The 19,202-nt window shown below is 37.5% G+C and overlaps 5 pseudogenes across 1 annotated transcript; 3 read left to right on the top strand and 2 right to left on the bottom strand.

Moving 5' to 3' along the window:
* Positions 1–1,450: 1,450 nt before the first annotated feature.
* Positions 1,451–1,984, top strand: LOC148295079 (wall-associated receptor kinase-like 4 pseudogene; annotated as a pseudogene).
* On the bottom strand, positions 1,549–4,353 carry LOC110773327 (uncharacterized; annotated as a pseudogene). Its single transcript, XR_015835138.1, has 4 exons — positions 4,233–4,353; positions 3,493–3,806; positions 3,084–3,388; positions 1,549–2,992 (listed from the first exon to the last, which is right to left on the bottom strand). The product of XR_015835138.1 is annotated as an uncharacterized LOC110773327 (transcript).
* On the bottom strand, positions 4,152–6,742 carry LOC148295078 (uncharacterized; annotated as a pseudogene).
* Positions 6,743–9,666: 2,924 nt separating this feature from the next.
* LOC110773326 (homeobox-DDT domain protein RLT3-like) lies at positions 9,667–11,920 on the top strand (annotated as a pseudogene).
* Positions 11,921–13,538: 1,618 nt separating this feature from the next.
* On the top strand, positions 13,539–16,342 carry LOC110773325 (pentatricopeptide repeat-containing protein At5g66520-like; annotated as a pseudogene).
* The last annotated feature ends 2,860 nt before the right edge of the window (positions 16,343–19,202 follow it).

The following is a 19,202-nucleotide window of genomic DNA, read 5'->3' as shown; positions in this document are numbered from 1 at the left end:
ACTTCATATAAGCCTAGAGTGTTAATTGTGTATTCACTTAGTCCTAGAGAATGACAAGTGTAAGGCTTCCATCGTGTAAGGCTAAAAACAGCCACTAGTAGTAATCCTAGAATTGAGCTAGATGGATGGCTGAGATTCATTGTGGCTTGTGTGAATCCAGCTAAGAGCTAACGTCATGTAAACAAAATCTTTTCCTAATTTTCTTTTATCGATAAGAGTAGTTTAGAGCATTATCCATTACTATTTGGGCATTACCCAAGTCTCTATTGTCTTCTTTTGATTTTTAACATTTCGAGAGTTATTACCAGTATAAATAATTTAGCATTTTCCCGTTTAACACTTGTATTATACATATACGTATGTATTTTTTTTTAATAATACTTTTGTTTTGCATACGCGTCTTAAAGACTTAGTACAATACACGTATGTACATATTTTTCATGTTTAATACACGTGTTTTTTTACAAAATTTTCAATCATACATACAAAATTCAAGTATTATACACAAAATTATATTAAAATATTATATGGTGGCCGAACTTTTCAGTTCCAGAAGGTTAAGTGATAAAATTTCGATTTTATGGTGTAAAGTGAGAAATTAAGACCTTTTGTATAGCCGCATGGCTATATTCTTTTAAAAAATTTAAAAAAAAAAAAAAAAACTTCCGAATAGGTGCTATTAGGCGGTTCCTATTTTTTTTTTAAATAAATAAATAGATAGTATAGCAGCACGGCTATACTCCTTAATTTCTATTTATGGGGTATAGCCGTGCGGCTAGACTTGTCTATTTATAGCGTATAGCCGTTCGGCTCTACTATTTAAATTTCTATTTATAGAGTCCAGCCTTCGGGCTATACTTTTAAAATTTCTATTTATACAGTATTGCCGAGCGGCTATACTGCTAATATATTGTATACAGAGAGTACAGCCGCACGACTATAATGTTATAATTTCTATTTATGGGTTCAAGCCGGGCGGTTATACTTGTAAAATAGAGAGTATACCGTGCGGCTATCCTTTAAAATATTCTATTTTTTCACCAAAGAAACAATAATTAAAGTAATTAAAAAACAGAAGCTGCCCAAAGAAAAAAGTAAAGAAACTAATTTTATACTTTTAACGAGTATAGCCATGCGGATATACTTTTAAAATATTTAAAGCGTGCAGCCGATCGGCTACGCTATTAAAATTGTGTATTTAAAGGGTATAGCCGGACGGCTATACCGTTATAATTTCTATTTATGGCGTATAGCAGAGCGGCCATGCTTGTAAAATTTCTATTTGTACAGCGAGTGTATAGCCGAGCGGCTATACTCTAAGTTTCTATTTACAGAGCATAGCCGCACGGCATATTGTTAAAATTTCTATTCATAAACTAAACTCACGCCGCTGTAATTTTAAAATTTCTATTTATACAGTATAGCCGCACGGCAATACTATATCCAACAGATGCGCATTGAAAAACCATCACTTTCATTGGAACATCGCTTCAGGTCTTCTAACATTCTTCTAGACCATAACTACAGTGCTAAAGTATCTGACTTTGGGACTTCAAAATCAGTTCCCCTTGACAAAACTCACTTAACCATAGAAGTACAAGGAACTTTTGGATACATGGATTTAGAGTACTTCCAATCTAGTAAATTTACAGATAAAAGTGATACCTACAACTTTGGAGTCACACTTTTAGAAATATTAACTGGGAAAACCCCGTTTTCTTTTGCTAAAGATGACGGGGAGAATCTGGTTGCTTCTTTCATTTCACTGCCAAGGGAAAACGAACTTGTTCAGATTTTGGATCCTCGAGTGGTTCGAGAGGCAGAGATGGAGCATGTTGGAGCAATTGTTGAGCTTGCAACAAGGTGTTTGAGGTTGAATGGGAAAAAGAGGCCTAGTATGAAAGAGGTATCAACAGAGTTGGAAGGATTGAGGAACACTCAGAGATGCCAAGAAAAGTTCCAAGCCTCAGTCATTCAAAGATGAAACAACATTCATGGACTCTACCAGTGAAACCATGAAAGATCATACAGACGAAAGCATTCTCTGAGCCAGTGGGGCAAGTTTCCCTTTGCTCCAACACAAGTTGTGGGGCCATTAGTTGATAGTAAATGGCCCTTTGCCATACTCCTACTTCTACTTAAAATACTAAATTCATCCTCGTCATACTTCTCCCTTCGGAAATGAAAATGAGATGTCCTCTTTGTGTAACTAATAGGCCTATGGAGGTGTTCATTGTCATTATTGCAAACATAAGCCGGCTGGAATAATGGCCTCCTCCAACCATTACCTCCTCTACCCGCATCAACATTGCCAAATGAAAGTCCGGGTTCATCTCCTATATTTTCTTTCCAGATTCCTGTTTTTGGACCCAAGAAGTAGTGGTAGTCCAAAGAACTGCCTTGTGCTATTGAGTACTTGAATTAAGGAACACACATGCCACTCAAAAGTGTTGACTGTTCCTCTTCCCACCGCTCAGCTAAGTCTCTTCCACCCTCCATGACGAGAAGTGCAATGTTGGATCCCTTAACACAGCATCCCAATTGTCCCTTCCATGTCTCCTCACACCTATCCAAAGAAAATCCAACTCCTCTTCAAACCACATGGTACTATACGGCTTATATTTGTCATGAAAACTACTCCTTTCATTGAAAGCTCTTGCTCGGCTTACAATACTATCATGCATAAGCTTGTGTCTCAATACTGATGATAAATGGCTCGAGGAAGACTAGAGTGCTGCATCTCGGATAAATTCTCTGGTTTCAATGACAGAGTTCAAGAAGGGAAATGCACTGAAGCAGGTATTGGTTGCACATCCTGCAGTTGGTTTTCTGATAAGGATACACCTAGTAACAGAGGAGATTCTTGTTCTTGTTGATTATTTTTGCCTCCCAACTGAAGAATTTTTCTTTGTTCTGTAGCTATAGAAGCTGCCGCCACAGGCTGTGTTGTCACTGGTCGAAAAATGTCACTGGTTTTTTCTTCTGAAAATGGCTGGAATAAATTCCAAACATGAAAAGTAAATAAGATTAGTTGACAGCCAAATCATCCCCAAAACTTCAAACAACAAGATTACAAATCTCACCTGCAGACACTGGTTTTTTGGTTTAATTTCCTTGGAAAATAGAGGACTAACTTTATCATCATCTTTGCAGCTGTCACCAACTTCTAAAAATTCAAATGCATCTTTGTGTAACCATGAAGCATGAGTTTCTACTCTTTCAATTCTCGCAGCTGACATTTCTGGAAGAGACAGTTCATGCAATACAGTGGCATTATTTCTGCTAGTAGAATCCAAGGAGTCCCACATAGTTTTTGGCGCAACCTGGTCAGGTTGCTTCTGAGAACTCAAGTTTAAGTCAACATTGCATTCCACAGTGCCACATGAATCTGCTAGTAAGAATTCCTTTAGATAGAGTATTGTAAGTTAAACACAATGTGAATTGATAATGTTACTGGTTCAAATGCATTCCTAGAAATTAATGAAGTCCTACCAGTGGGGATAACAGACAAGTCCAAATAAGGAAGTGATCTGCCTAAATGAGGGATTTCTGTTGCTTTAAGATCAGCACTTGATAAAACTTGAGCTTCATCTTTTATCAATGCATGGGTTTTTCCTGGTTTACATAGAGTTGCAGCTTCAGAAGAGGAGTCTCTAGGATCACTACTTTTTCTTAAATGATCCATGCAAAGAACTTCAACATCCATTGCACTTTGAGCACTCTGGCCAAGTACTTCTCCAGCCTGTTGTAAGGCGTCACTGCCTGTCTTTTCCTCATCATGAAGTTGTTCTTTTTCATGCATCAAACTGACCCGATGAATGAAGTAAGCAATTAAAATATAAGAAACCAATAAGTTCTGAAGTTAATGTGAACCTACAATTTAGTTCCAGCAGCAGCAGATCTAGCACGAGCATATGTAAAATCAATTATCCGTAGCAAAGAAATTAGATCGGTATTACAAATGACATATACAGAAATGAAGTATCAGGTTAAGGATGCACATAATAGTGGAGTCAGTCAGCCACTGGAGGACAACTAAGCACTAACAATGATGCACCTTTTATTCTGACCTTGTTTTTATACATATGTATTATTATAGAATACATGTAAATGAGAATGTATTTTCCATGTCGCATCTCATTTTCTATTTCTCATTTCACATGATTGTGTTTGTGCACATAGGCAGATACATTATTTCCAAATTGACAAAAGATAGGCTTAATATTACATACCTCTCTGGAGTGCTTCAAATCTGCTTCATGATCTACTGAGCAGTTTTCAGGGGAAGTTTCTTCATAAGAACTGGTATTAGTACAAACAGAATTATTCAATTTGGTTATCAATGAGCAGCTATTTTCCACGGGCAGTGATTTCCTTTGTATATTAGACTCTCATCCATATCTTTTTTTCTTTTATTCCTTCGGCAGAAAGTAATCAATGGGGTGGTCAACTTGTTTCACGCAGATGAATCTCCACCTAATTTATCTAACTTATTTCTGGAGAATGAATCAGTGTCTTCTAAGTTTGATGTATTCAATCTTGGCGAGCTACCATCTCATTCAGAGCTGCTTTTTCTTTCAAATGCTGCTGCTGATGAGTTTGTCTTACAAATTAAGCAATAATTACAGCGGAATTCATCACCAATTGAGAAACTAACCTCCGTCCAACATTATTATTATCAACCAATGCTCCAGCATTAGCATTTGAAGATGAGCCTACTTTCTTGCCACTAGAATTATTCCCATATGCATCCCTTTGGGAAGGAACCTCATCAAGACTTGTCGGAACGGTTTTAATACTTCAATGTGTTTCTTTTCCTTATGGGGCTTATCTAGGCATTGGAGATGACACGACTGAAGGCATTTTCCACAGTGCTTCAGGTTACCCCCAACACAGCACACAAAACATACATGGCATACCTGCAAGAAAAAGAGGCAAGTGAGACAGAATAAAGCAATGACCTTAAAAATAAATTATAGGTCTAAGACAACTAAGAGAAGATCTTCATAGAAACCTAAATTAAAGAACCAAATCTAAATGTTCATCTCAACTAGATACGCTTTCAAGGGTCGGTTGAATAGGGCACATTCTGGTGGTATCTGGTAATCCCTTAAAACCTTTTTCTTTTCAGTATTTTTTCAAGAACAAAATTATTAGTGGAAAAATAGGGAAGGATGGATTATTAAATTATCTACATAAAGATGATTGACATACAACATATATCCCTATGAAACAAACTAAAAAAAGTGAACAGGTTCCAACTTTCTAAAATCTCACCACAGAATTTCTGTTGTAATGTTCTGATGAACGCTTATCAATCAAATGAACTTGCAAGTCTGGTGGTTTGCTTAAAGAAGTATCATCGGAGCAAGAAAAAGTGAATTATGGCACTCATGTCCCTGTACAGGATCTGTTCTTGATTGCCGCTTTCGCTCATACATTAGCAATACTTTCAGTCAATCGCAGTGTTCGAAAAGTCGGCCTAGGCGGGCGGCTAGGCGGCTAGGCGGTCGCTAGGCGGGCGCTAGGCGACTTGGCGGGCCCTAGGCGGCTAGGCGGTCGCTAGGCGGGCCCTAGGCGGCTAGGCGGTCGCTAGGCGGCTAGGTAGTAGCTAGGCGGCCGGGCGCCAAGGTGGGTTGGGTCTTTTTTCGGTGCCTTACCCAGAGGACGAAGCAGTGACTGCGAGAGAAAGTTCCGTCCTCTACGAGTGCAAGCTTCGTGCTCGTTGGAATATATTTAAAGAGTACAGCCGCCCGGCTATACCTTTAAAATATTCGAATGTAATTAGAAAGTATAGCTGTGGGGCTGTACGTTTATAATTTCTATTTATAGAGTCGAGCCTTGCGGCTATAATGCTAAAATATTGTATTTAAAGCGTATAGCCGATCGGCTATACTGTTATATATTGTATTTAGAGAGTATAGCTGACCGGCTATACTGTTATAATTTCTATTTGTGCATGTATTAAAATAAATAAAAGGTGTGATACTAATAATAAGATCCAGGAAATAAATTATTCTTTCTTCATCTTTTTTTCCTGCCTGAATCAACGAAAACTATGGGTGTTCATCATTCTTAAAATGCTCTAGTCCTTCAAACTTGCGAGCAAGTTCAACCTGTTCAACATGTATAAGAGACTAAAAATAGAGTTTGATAGAAGAAATGATTGGGGTGTAACTGGTAGGAAAATAGAGTAAAAATACAGAGAATATAGTTCACAAAAACAATAACCTCAGTCTCATTCATGTGGGGCCTCAACATTTCATTGTATGTTTCAACACTTGAGCATTGAATATAAAAGTGGCATGCAATTCGACCAATTTCTGTACAATAGAAGTTGCTACTTTTCTCATCAAAGCGCATCATTTTTGCATTGTCCAGGACACGTGCAGCATCTGCTGTGAGAGCTCTTTGCTTTAAACTCAAGGAAGGATCCAAATGCAGAAGGGACGCTCTAATACCACTTGATGCAGTTCAAGTATGAACTCGCAGAGCTTGTTACTATTTTTTCCTTGTGGTTTTCCTTACTACTGTTCACCTTGTTTCTTACTTGTTTTGCACTTTAAAGTATGTTGATAATCTCGTTGGCTAAAAATGTATGTGAATAATTTCACAATCTACTGTCTACTAGATCCCTCCACTAGTTTATGAATCTTCGAGGTAATTTATTTCATTAAAAGTAAACTAAAATCATAATTTCATTTAATATGGAGAAAGAGTACCAGAAGATGCCTTCTGCCATTACTCAGACTATTTATTTTTAATTTTTTGCTGAAGATATGATAGAGATACGTGGTCTTTTCAGAATCCTCATGATGGTTTTGGATTATTAAGCATATCTTATTACATGGGCTTCTTCTTGTTCTCACAATAGTATGCTGATAATATTGCAGAAGCCTCAGGAATATGATTTGATGTGGTAGAAATAGACCAGCTTGACCAAATGAGAATACAGTATGCTGATTATTTGCTGATATGCTCTACGTTTTACTTGTTTGGCAGATTGGGGACCGAAGGTTGATGTTGTTGTTTTTTGTTTTCTTGACCTTGCTTCAAATTATGAACCCCCAGATTCACTTGTGGAGTGGCTTGAAGCCTAATCTCTTACTAAAATTATGGAAAGGGTTTTAATTTTTAGACTAAATTGTACCCTCTCTTTCCCCAAATAAACTTGATAGATATGAATATGTTAGATGTAGTTCTTGAGAATTGTGTGTTCATGAAAATGAGGAAACAGATAGACTGATGTTTTTGTTGTGTCGTCCAAAAATGAAATAATTTCTCCAAAAATAGGTTTTTAAATTTCAGATATACTTGTAAAATTTCTATTTATAGCGCATAGCCGCGCGACTCTACTGTTAAACAATAGGGGTTGCATTTCCATGCTTGGACTTGTTTCTCTGACTCCTATTAGTTGCACATACTGAAGATGCCATCTCATTAATGGAGCTCAAAAATCCACCAGACATGAAGAGGGGATAGAGTCAACCTTCTGAATAGACCTAAATCACAAATATCACCTGTTTCATTGGACATGCTACTATGGCAATCCACATGTAGGCTATAGTCAAAATTCCAATTAGAGCAGCGATAAGGCAAGAGACAATAAAATGGCGATCAGTTGGATTCTTGTGGTTCCAATTGGAAAAAAAAATGTCAATGTCACCATCATCATCCATCCTCAATGACTACTTGTTTGATCTACATTCGCATGAGCATCAAACTGCCCAATCCCAGTTTAATTAGGCTCCAACTCATATATCCTCCAGTATGGTTTCATCATTCAATAACATTATCAAAAGCCTTAAACTCATTTGACAACCCAACTCATCATCCTACTTAATTCATCATGTGCAACAGAGAGTCGAACAATGCTTTTTATAGGTGCTACTTACTGTAACCGCTTCAACCTAAAAAAAAAAAACTGAAAACGTTTCACAGGTAAAACAAATATCATTCCAAATACAAAGCACTTGCTGCCATGATTAGTTTCATATCAAAATTCAGATGTAAAAGCCATATACAAAACACATGTAAACATGAAGGAAATACAAAGTCCACCACAGTTCTATCAAAATTTAGTGATATTTTAAATTAAATGACAGTCCTGTGGAAAAACAAAACACCTCCCATCTTTAGAGACCAAAGCAACACACAACCTTCATGTCACACAAAACCCGCTTCATACTTCACTTTCTATTCTATTTTCTCGGAAACCAAACAGAATAGTCTAAAAGCAAAGCATAACATACGTACATACATTCTAATATGTAACTATGAAGTGTGTCTTGATTTTGAAATAATAATCAATAAATACATTGAACCGTGAAGATTTTAGAAAATGAAAACTGAAAGTGTTTGAAAAAAAATATAAGGGAACTTAGAGTGGCATTCCGAGGAGATGGAAATGGATCGCGCCGTTCAGAGAAAACCCTAGCCTTAGCTTGATCCATGAAGAGAGGGAAAATTCAGAGTGTAGGAATCGAAGCAAAACCGAAATCCTAAGATTAATTTTTGGGTTTCTTGAGTGAAAATTTGTATTTGAATATCTATACTTTTTAAATATTAAAATAAATTTTAAAGAGTATTTAAATATATACTGGGTGTTATATAACTAGGGAAAATTGTAGAGAGAATTGGAAAGTAGAGAAAGATAATAGAATTTTTGTCAATCAACTTCTATATCTCATCCTGGTAAAACCTCTTATTTATAGGCTGACAGTGATAAGAAGACATTAACAACTCATAAATTACAAGTCCATAACTATGGTATTTAGTGTATAGATTACATAGAATTAGAAATGGTGAATGTTAAGAGGTATGGTGGTCATCCACTAACTCATGCATTTACAACACTGAGATCCTTTTTCAAAAAACAAAATCTTTTCCTAATTTTCTTTTATCGATAAGAGTAGTTTAGAGCATTATCCATTACTATTTGGCCATTACCCGAGTCTCTATTGTCTCTTTTGATTTTTAACTTTTCGAGAGTTATTACCAGTATAAATAATTTAGCATTTTCCCGTTTAACACTTGTATTATACATATACGTATGTATTTTTTTTAATAATACTTTCGTTTTGCATACACGTCTTAAAGATTTAGTACAATACACATATGTACATATTTTTCATGTTTAATAAACGTGTTTTTTTACAAAATTTTCGATAATACATACAAAATTCAAGTATTATACACATAATTATATTAAAATATTATATGGTGGCCGAACTTTTCAGTTCCAGAAGGTTAAGTGAGAAAATTTCGATTTTATGGTGGAAAGTGAGAAATTAAGACCCTTTGTATAGCCGCATGGCTATATTCTTTTAAAAAATTTAAAAATAAAAATCCTCCGGATAAGTGCTATTAGGCGGATCCTTTTTTTTTTATATTTAATTTTTAAAAATAAACAGTACAGCCACACGGCTATACCAAGGTCTTTAAAAAAAAAAAGTATAGCAGCACGGCTATACCCCTTAATTTCTATTTATGGAGTATAGCCGAGCGGATAGACGTGTAAAATTTCTATTTATAGAATCTAGCCGTGCGGCTCTACTGTTTAAATTTCTATTTATAGAATCTAGCCTTGCGGCTATACCTTTAAAATTTCTATTTATACAGTATAGCCAAGCGGCTTATATGAACCATGGCAAAAGTAAAGATAACATGGTGTTAGTATACACCGAAATTGATGAGAGCCATACAGGAGAAGTATGGTTGTTAGGACTAATGGAAGGCGAATATTCAGATTTAAGCATTGAAGAAAAGTTGAGCGCAATAGTGGCTCCAATTGATCTTCTTCATGCAGGTTCTAGTTTCATAATAGAGGTAACATATATATAGAATCTTTGCATGGACATTGAAACCTTTTCTTTGTTTTTATTTTTCCCACTACTATGAGGTTGCCTCATTAAATGGAACGTGCTCAGTCCTTTGTAAGATAATATCATTTGAATGGTGTAAACTTAATTATATATATAAATACTTTAACAGTAAATATTATTTGAATATTCAATGAAATTCAAGTAGCCGTAATTATTATGGCGGTTTATAAGTTTAACATTTTCGAACCTCGATATTATCCGACTTTTACTTTTGTATTTTCTGGGACCTTGATATAAAAATAAATAAAAAAATTTAAAAAACTGCTAAAGTAATATAGGGCCATTTTAATACAATGTTTAAGCCCATTTTACAAAACCCAACCTGTTAGGTTAGATGTCTTCTTCCCAGCGTAGTCTACACTCCTTCCTCTCGCTGTTTCGACTTCATCTCTCTCTCTCTCCGTCTTTCTTCATAACAAGCAGCGCCTCAGTGCCACCTTAAGCGTCGCTGCCTCCTGCGCGCTTCAACTGGTCGACGCCTCAACGGCAAAACGCCAGCCCGGACCCGCCCAAACGGCCTAGGCGGGCGCTAGGCGGCCTAGGCGGCATAGGCGGGCGTTAGGCGGCGCCCAACTCCCTGGAGGCTACTCCTTACGATTAGGATGAAATCGCGGCGGCGCCCAACTCTCTTTTTCTTCTCATTCTAGTTCAGAGCCGAAAATTAAGAGGTTATCAACTAAACAACATGGCATGCCCAGGCCAACCTGGGTCCATGCAGGACATACGAGTGGTGTAAAAGAAGATTATACATTAAAGTTTCACCCTATGGATTCTTCAGGGTCAATCTCAAAGTTCTCTGACGAGAGATTCTCTACAAAAGAAAGAGAAGTGCGGTTTGACTTACACCCAATGTAATCTGTGTTTTTGGGGTCTGATACAATAGATACTGGCTTTTCTTGGACATAGAAGGGTTTATTTCGAATCTTCAGAAGATGGTCACTGGGAGGTGATTGAATCAGAAGAGGTATTATGCTGAACTTTTGTTATACGATCAATGTGATTGTAGTACATATTGCTTGACCTTGTATAAGTTATAATATTTACTTCTGTCAGTTTTGGATGACAGGGGTAAACGAGAGGCTCTGCCTATTGAATCCATAGAGAAACGATGCCAAGCGATGTCAAGTAGAATGGTAAATAGTGATAGAATTGACAACTTGGCGCAATCTGATCAATCTGAACTGGATAGTGTTAGAGAAGACACTTATTCACCATTATCTGATGTAGACAACAACTTCTCTGAAACTGCAAATGATTCTCTGCCTTCATCTGGAGTTGTGGCTCTTGAAGTTAGAAAGAAAGGAGAACAACAGAAACAGAAATGGAGCCGAATCCAAGCATTTGATTCATGGTTATGGAATTCCTTTTACATAGATCTTAATGCTGTCAAACATGGTAAACGATCCTATTTTGATACACTTACTAGATGTGAAAGTTGTCATGATTTGTATTGGAGAGATAAGAAGCACTGCAGGATTTGCCATACAACATTTGAGCTTCATTTTGATCTGAAGAAACGTGTGCCATCCATGTAGCCAAAAAATTTAATGTTTTTCCGTGCTATATTGATCTCCACCTCCCTCTGCTTTATGTAGTCAGACATGCCAGAAGATGCTTTGTTGGGTGCTTGGAAAAAATCTGCTCATAAGCTATGGGTGAAACGACTAAGACGTACCTCATGTTTGGCTGAATGCAATATAGTGCAAGGTTCTTGTAATTTTAGTGAAGAACTGATTGCGTCCTTTGCATGTATGCCCCAAACAACATCTGCAGTTGCACTCTGGTTGGTGAGATTGGATGCCTTAATTGCTCCATACTTGGAAAGAGCCCATTCTCAGAGAAGCCTGGAAATTAGTGTCAGAGGTAATGATTGAATATAATGCAGATTGGTGCTTGACAATTGATAGCTGTTCAAATTTTCGCCATCTTAAAAGCTTCTTTTACTTCAGGGAAGCATGCTCCAAAGCAATAGCACCGCCTTTTTTCGGTAGATTAGCCAAATTCAATCCCACATTTTTTTGACAGATTGAGGAGCATTTAGATGTCCATTGTACTGCCAGATCAGTGGAACTGTTGCAGGCTTTGAAACCGCGGTATTTTGTATGAAGCTATGCTTCCAGTTTTCTATTTAGTTGCCATATATGGCTATTGAGTCGTTAGATGTACAGCATGAAGGAAAGTTGGGACGTTTAATAGATACAAGAGTTTCATATCACTGAAGCCTGCTCCAGAGAAGTATCCTCACGTTTATCCTATATTCTCTTGTGAAGAATTATCACCTTGAATAATCTCAAATGAGTTCTCTTCATTGCTAGCTTTTACAACTTGTTTCGAGATGTTTGTATATTTTGTTTTAAAGTTGAATAAATATATAAAATGTACCTATGGAATTTATTTTAAGGCCAAAAGTCACTTTTGGTTCCTGTAGTTTGACACTTCAACCACTTTTAACCTTGTAGTTTCAATTCCGTCAATTTTGCCATTGTAGTTTCATTTTTGTAGTAATTGAAGGACAATCCTATTTTTTGTCAAATTATTCTTAACTTCTGTTATCTATTCAGGGGTATTTTGGTCCTAGCCAGTCACCACAGCCTCCCAAGGCCGCCCCAACTCCAGCACATATTACATATGCAGCCATGAGGAAGAAGTAGGAAATGGAGAAGAAGAAATAGAGGAAGCGATGTTGTTGAGATGCAGAAACATGGATTAGAGAAGTAAATGCAGTTTCATCAAGCTTTATCGCATTTTGGTCCTTCCTTCCTTTTACCCAGAGAAACACTTCCTCGAAGCATCATTACAGATTTCTCTCTCACCACTAATACTTGGTGTTACTTTTCATGCATGATTCAACATTGCCTATTCAAACGAACAAGCAACTCTCTGTAGATCTATTGGGTGCATATATGAAACTTGTACATTTTTAACTCCCTTGATCAATGTGTTTGGATGACAACAATCTGTCTTCATCTTATAGGCAAACATGCTAGCTTGAATGTGAGTCATTTTCTAGCTGTCTCAGGCACCCAAATTTCAAACCATTTTTCTTTTCCTTTTTTCTTAGTTTGATTTCATCTTTTAGCTTCCCTTATTTTAAAGAGCACATATGTTGTGTGCATAGTGACTTTTTTTGGGCCACCTATTTTACTAATTTTTTTTTTTGTTGGAACCTATTTTACTAATTAAAAATCAATTTAAAAATCAATGAGAAGTGAAAAATAGTACATATCTCTTTGTTAGAGTCGTAAGTTATCTTTCCAGTGTTTATTTTTTGCCTTACACATTAAGGACTAAATGTGATAATTAATTGGCATATAGAAGGCATGTCACTACCTATAATATATAGAAAGCTGCATATACACTTAAATGTAAATCTTTTTTTTTTTTTTTTTTTGTTGGAGCTTAAATGTAAGTTAAAAATCACTCTTTAATTAGTATCTTTATAGAGCATCTGCTTTAGCAAAAGACAAAATAATGATAAGAAAAAAAAAAGACCCTAAACCAGCCTAGGTCTTTTAAAAAGAGTGCTGCTAAACAAACACTAAAATTAACTGAGTACACCTTACTACCAAACTATTTATTAAATTACTAATTTATCCTAATATAAAATGACCAAAAAGGATATGTTGGTACCATATTTGACCCTCCACTCACACCATGACACGTGGACCCCTGACCAAGCTAAGGGCAACCTTGCGGCTCACACCTCTGCCGATCATATCGACAAGTCCTTCAAACGGTGAGCCCTCCTTCGAGTGCCTCGCCAAAACAGACCATCTGTACCAGCTACTGAACGATCTCAAAGCACGCGATCGGTATGTCCTGACGATTCTACAGGACAAACTCGAATACCCCGCTTTGATATCTGTAAACTCGTGTCAACCTTAGAAAGCACTCCCACGAGTCCCACATCGAAACTAAGTGCCAAGAGCATTCCATACACTCTCTATAAAAGGCCCCCTTGCCCTAGACAAGAGGTAGGACTTCGAACTCGACTTTTAGACTTATACATTGTCAGTAGCCAAAGCTCTTTAAACTTATTTTAGCATCGGAGGGCCTTCGGCTGGTATCACACCGGTACCGTAGACCTCACTTGCTGTCTTTTCCTCCTTGCCTCAGATCCGGCATCTCAAGGAAGAACGTGGTCATACCTAAGGCTCAATCGGTCTTTTGACCATCCACATCATCTGTAAGTTGCTTCTATCTCTATCTATTTAGTTTTAGTGCCAACAGGATATATTGAATTATGAAACAAATGTAATTTTAATAAGTACATCTTATGCACCATATTCAACCCTAATCAAATGTGAGCAAAAAATCATACTTCCAAAAACCTTAATATTAACTCCAACAACTTGTTTCATTGTTATTTATTAATTCATTGATGCAAACAAGTCTCATGGATGCTTCCGACATGTCGAGGGAGTCATCAAAAGATGTATTAATTTTGGTTTTCTTGGTTTAGGTTGAAAAAGAATTAAAATTTATATTTGTCAGATCGTGAAACCCAGAAAGCTCATGCGCAGACCGTTCAACTTGGTACTTCAAATGCATATTTCCATGCACGCCAGTTGTTTGACGAAACGCTTGACTTGAGCGTGGTATTCACCACAACAATAATAGGCAGCTTTTCTTAGTAGCACCATCATGAAGAAGCTATTTATCTCTTTTCAAGAATGCTTGTTTCAAATATCATACCCAACGAATTCACATTTGGCACTGTCGTTCACTCGTCAACTGCACTTGGAGACCTAAACATAGGCAAGCAACAACTTCATGCATGTGCAACAAAGATAGGTTTGCATTCGAATGTCTTTGTGGGAAGTGCAATTTTGGATCTTTATGCCAAGTCGAGACCCAGGATGCTAAGAACCATCACCAAGTGAATGAAATTTTATCTTAATTAGAATTTCTTTGTGCATTTGGTGTTGTGTGATAGAGTGTATTAGGGTGTACAAGCGGTATTTTTGATAGTTAGATAGGGTGTACTTAGTTAATTTTACATTTTAATTTAAATATTAGGGTGTACTTATAGCATAAGGTGTACTCAGTTAATTTTAGGGTTCGTTTAGCAGCACTCTTTAAAAAAAAAAAAAAAATCCTGACTTTAAAGAAAACCTACGTCAATAACGTGATGATCAGAGCATATGCGTGTACAAAAATCAGTGCTGCAGATGAAACTCTTTCTTCGTTTGGGTGGTTGTTGCTGTATAAGCAAATGCTCTGCGATGGCATTTCCCCTAATTGTCTCACTTTTCCATTCCTTGTAAAATAATGCATGAGTAGGGTTGATGGCGGCACAAGCCAGAGTTTCCATGCACAAGTCGTTAAGTATGGGCTTGACATGATGTTTTTGTTCAAAATTCGTTGATTGGTATGTACTCTGCATGTGGGTTTCTAAATAGTGCACGTACATTGTTTGATGAAATGTTGGAAAGGGATGATACTGGCTTTTCTTGGGCCCTTGTAATGCATATGACCCAGGACATAGAAGGGTTTATTTCGAATATTCAGAAGATGGTCACTGGGAGGTGATTGATACAGAAGAGGTATTCTGCTGAACTTTTGTTATACGATCAATGTCAAGGTGGTCGGCCAAAGGAGGCCAGATCACCAGTGGTGATATGGTTAGACCGGATAATTATAAGATCACAATTGCCAGTGTCCTTGCAGCTTGTGCTCATCTTGGTGCATTTGATCATGGGATATGGGTGCATGGGTGCCTGGAGAGTGATGTGGTCATTGTGCGGATGTGTGGACAAAGCGTATGAGGTCTTTCAGGAAATGCCCAACAAGGATACTTTGGTATGGACAACTATGATTTCAGTGTTGGCTCTCCATGGGTTTGGCAATGATATTTTTAGACAAATGGAAACAACTGGGGTGAAGCCGAACCATGTGACATTTGTTGGGCTATTGTCAGCTTGTGCTCATTCTGGTTTAGTAGAGAAAGGTCGCTAGTGTTTTCATGTGATGAAGTGTGTTTACTTAATTGAACCGCAGCTCTATCATTATGCAAGCATGGTTGATATGCTTAGTCGTGCCGGGTTGATATGCTTGTAAGAAGCATGCCAATGAAGCCAGATGCATTTGTTTTGGGTGCATTGCTCGGAGGCTGTCAAATACATGGAAAGGTCGAGTTAGGAGAAAGTGTGGCGCAATATTTAATTGATTTGGAACCTCTGAACCATGCTTTTTATGTGAACTTGTGTGATATATATGTCAAAGCTAGTAGATTTGATGACGTAAAGAGAATCAAATCCTTAATGAAAGAAACAGGGATAAAAAAGGAGGTCCCGGCCTGTAGCATGATTGAAATCGATGGGGTTCTTCTTGAATTCTCTGTGAGAGGATCACCAGATGTTGTAAATTGTAATGGAGGAAGTATTGGTGGTCTTGTATCAGTTGAATAACGATATCTAGACAGAAAGGTATGCGCTTTACAGAATCACTCTAATGAGAATCATGAAAAGACAGTTAGGGTGTAGTTTTCATGAGGAAATGCAGGTGTCTACTTGTTTTCAATGAAATGTTTCATATGTAAGACCATGAGAGCTGTAATTTTGCGATCTGAGAAGTTAAGCACCGTCATCAAGCAAGCACCCTTATGGAATGAATTCACTTGCTGGAAGAAATTCCTCAGGGTATGCTCTAATATTCACTCTGTGCTCGACTTTTGTCTTCAGTGTCATGGATTTTCTTTCCACTCCGATACCTCCCATGTTAGAAGATTGGGTACTGAGAGCAAAAAGAGATACCATCCTGTTGTCGCAAACTTCTTAAACACTCTAATGAACTTCTTTAGGCTGCACGATTACATGACTGAGTTTGCATACAAACACAAAACTTATAGGGCGCTTAACTTGTTCATAAATTATGTTATCACCATAGATCCTACAAATGTTGAGTACATCCGCAAAAAAAAAAACTTTGCAAACTATGGCAAGGTAATCCGACTTAAGCGAGAAGTTTATGTTATTAGAAAGTCTCAAAATAGCTTTTTTTTTTTTTTTTTCCACATGTACATTTGAAGAGAGAATGTTGGCGTAAATAATTTAATTGATTTAAATTAGGAATTGTAATCCCATATAATTATAGGATTCCCGTATTAGATGGGATTGTAATTACTTTCCTTTTGTTGTATACTTGTACACATATAAATACCATCCTAGAAAGAAGAATAAACCATTGAGAAGTATGCCCCTAATAGTATAGCCACGCGGCTATACTATTTTTATTAAAAACAAAAAAGCAAGTATAGCCGTGCGTCTATATGCTTTTTATTAAAAACAAAAACCGAGTATAGCCGAGCGGCTACACTATAAGAAAAAGGACCTGCCTGGTGCTAGCGTACATGCTATACTATTTTTAAGGGTTATTCGTAGCAATGGTCCCTCAACTATACCAGTAGTTACACTTTGGTCCACCAATTCAATTATTAGTTGCAGGGGTCACTCAACTAGGTGCTATGTTGCACTAGTAGTCCTTCCGTCAAGTTTGTGACTTTTTTCGTTAAAAATGAGGGTAAATTCGAAAATTCATCCACAACCCTCCCTTTCCTCAACAATCCTCCCCTTCCTCCCAGTGGTCCTCCTAGATGCTTCCTTGGTCCTCCAGTTGATCCTCCACTTGGAAGGAGCTTGAATGGTGGCTATAGGTCTCCACCTCGTGGCTGGGCTAGAGTTGGCCCTAGAGATTTTGGCGCTGGGATGCCACCTCCAAGGCATGAAGGCAGGTTTCCTGACCATCAAATGCGAAGTGATCGATTGGATTACTCAGACAACCATAGAGGAAGAACCAAGTTCGATCAGTTGGATTCTTCACCACCAAAAGATTATAACCGGCCTATGTACATGGATCGAGGACGAGATGATCGTCGCGGCATGGGGCAAGGCTGAATTGGCTCAACCCACGCCTTCCTCCTCCACTCACGCTTGAAGAAGATGGGCCATGGATCGAACTTTCGCAGCTTTGATTTTCTCTTCTTTTCTCTCTAACCAAACGGACGAGAAGTGGTGAAACGCTACCTTGGCTTGCGAGCGTTTGTTTTGGTGCGAAGCGAGAGTCGTCGAGAGAGTGAGAATTGGGTCTGGAAGTGCCGAAGGCTTTTACTGCACATATCGAGTTGGGTTTATTTCTGTGTTCTTAATCTTTTAGGTGAAAGTTCTGTTTTTGCATTTTGGTTATGGGAATGAAGGGTGATTTTCAATTTGGGCATGATTCAAATTCGTTGAATCTTCTCTCTGAGGTTTTTGTTATCGTCAAAAATTGGAAGAAAGATGATGTTAAGAAGGCCATGGCCATGGCTATGAGAAATTGCTGCTGCAACCCACTTCGTGGATATGGATTTGATGGGTGTTTGATTCCTTAGAAGGCCATGGTCAAGCAAAACAAAAGGGTTTTTTCATCATCATCATCTTCTTCTTCTTCCTTGGATACGTTGGCTGAAGTTGCAACCCAACAATTGATGGAGTTGGGGGATGGGAATGGACTCACAATCGAGTGGGTTTTTAATGAAAAAGTTGTTCTTGCAGAGTTCTTTAGTTTCTGTGCTAAAAAGAAAAGGTGATATGCAGGTGATATGCTAAAAAGAAAAGCTATTCCGAATTTACCCTCATTTTTGACAGAAAATTTAACAGAGTTTGACGGAGGGACTATTGGTGCAACGTAGCACCTAGTTGAGTGACCCCTGCAACTAATAATTGAATTGGTGGACCAAAGTGTAACTACGGGTATAGTTGAGGGACCATTGCTGCGAATAACCCCTATTTTTAAAAATCGTAGTATTAGCATCATCTAGATAACTCTCTCTCTTCTTCCTTGCGCCGAGTCTGGGCCTCTTTGGCTGTGTTCCCAGACATAGGGAAGAAGACGAAGAAGCCAGGAAAAGGCAAAGAGAAAGCAGTGAGGAAAAGAGAGCTCGCAGAGAGACCAGAAGCTCTCACCTGAGGATGACATCGATGCCATATATATATATATATATATATATATATATGTCATTATTGTTGAAGTGAGTCTCCTAATTAATCAAGGGGATTTATTTCCTTGATTAATTAGGGGATTTATTTTCCTATTTTATAGATTTATTTCCTTTGGTTAATTAAGGGATTTACTTTCCTATTTTATATAGTTGTCAAATCATTGTATAATTAGGAGATACTTTCCTAATCCTTTACTGGATCTAATTCCTTGTAAAGCACTCATGTAAACTCTTATATATACCTCCTTATGGAGAAGAATAAAAAGAACGTAACATATTCAAAACCCATATTCATATTTTAGCAATTATGTGCTTGTTAATTAGAGTTATTGATCATTTGA

This window comes from Prunus avium, chromosome 4, assembly GCF_965620075.1.
Source record: "Prunus avium chromosome 4, drPruAviu1.hap1.1, whole genome shotgun sequence".
Lineage (NCBI taxonomy): Eukaryota > Viridiplantae > Streptophyta > Magnoliopsida > Rosales > Rosaceae > Prunus > Prunus avium.
Note: the sequence above shows the minus strand (reverse complement) of the source record. Positions and strands in the feature narration are given on the sequence as shown.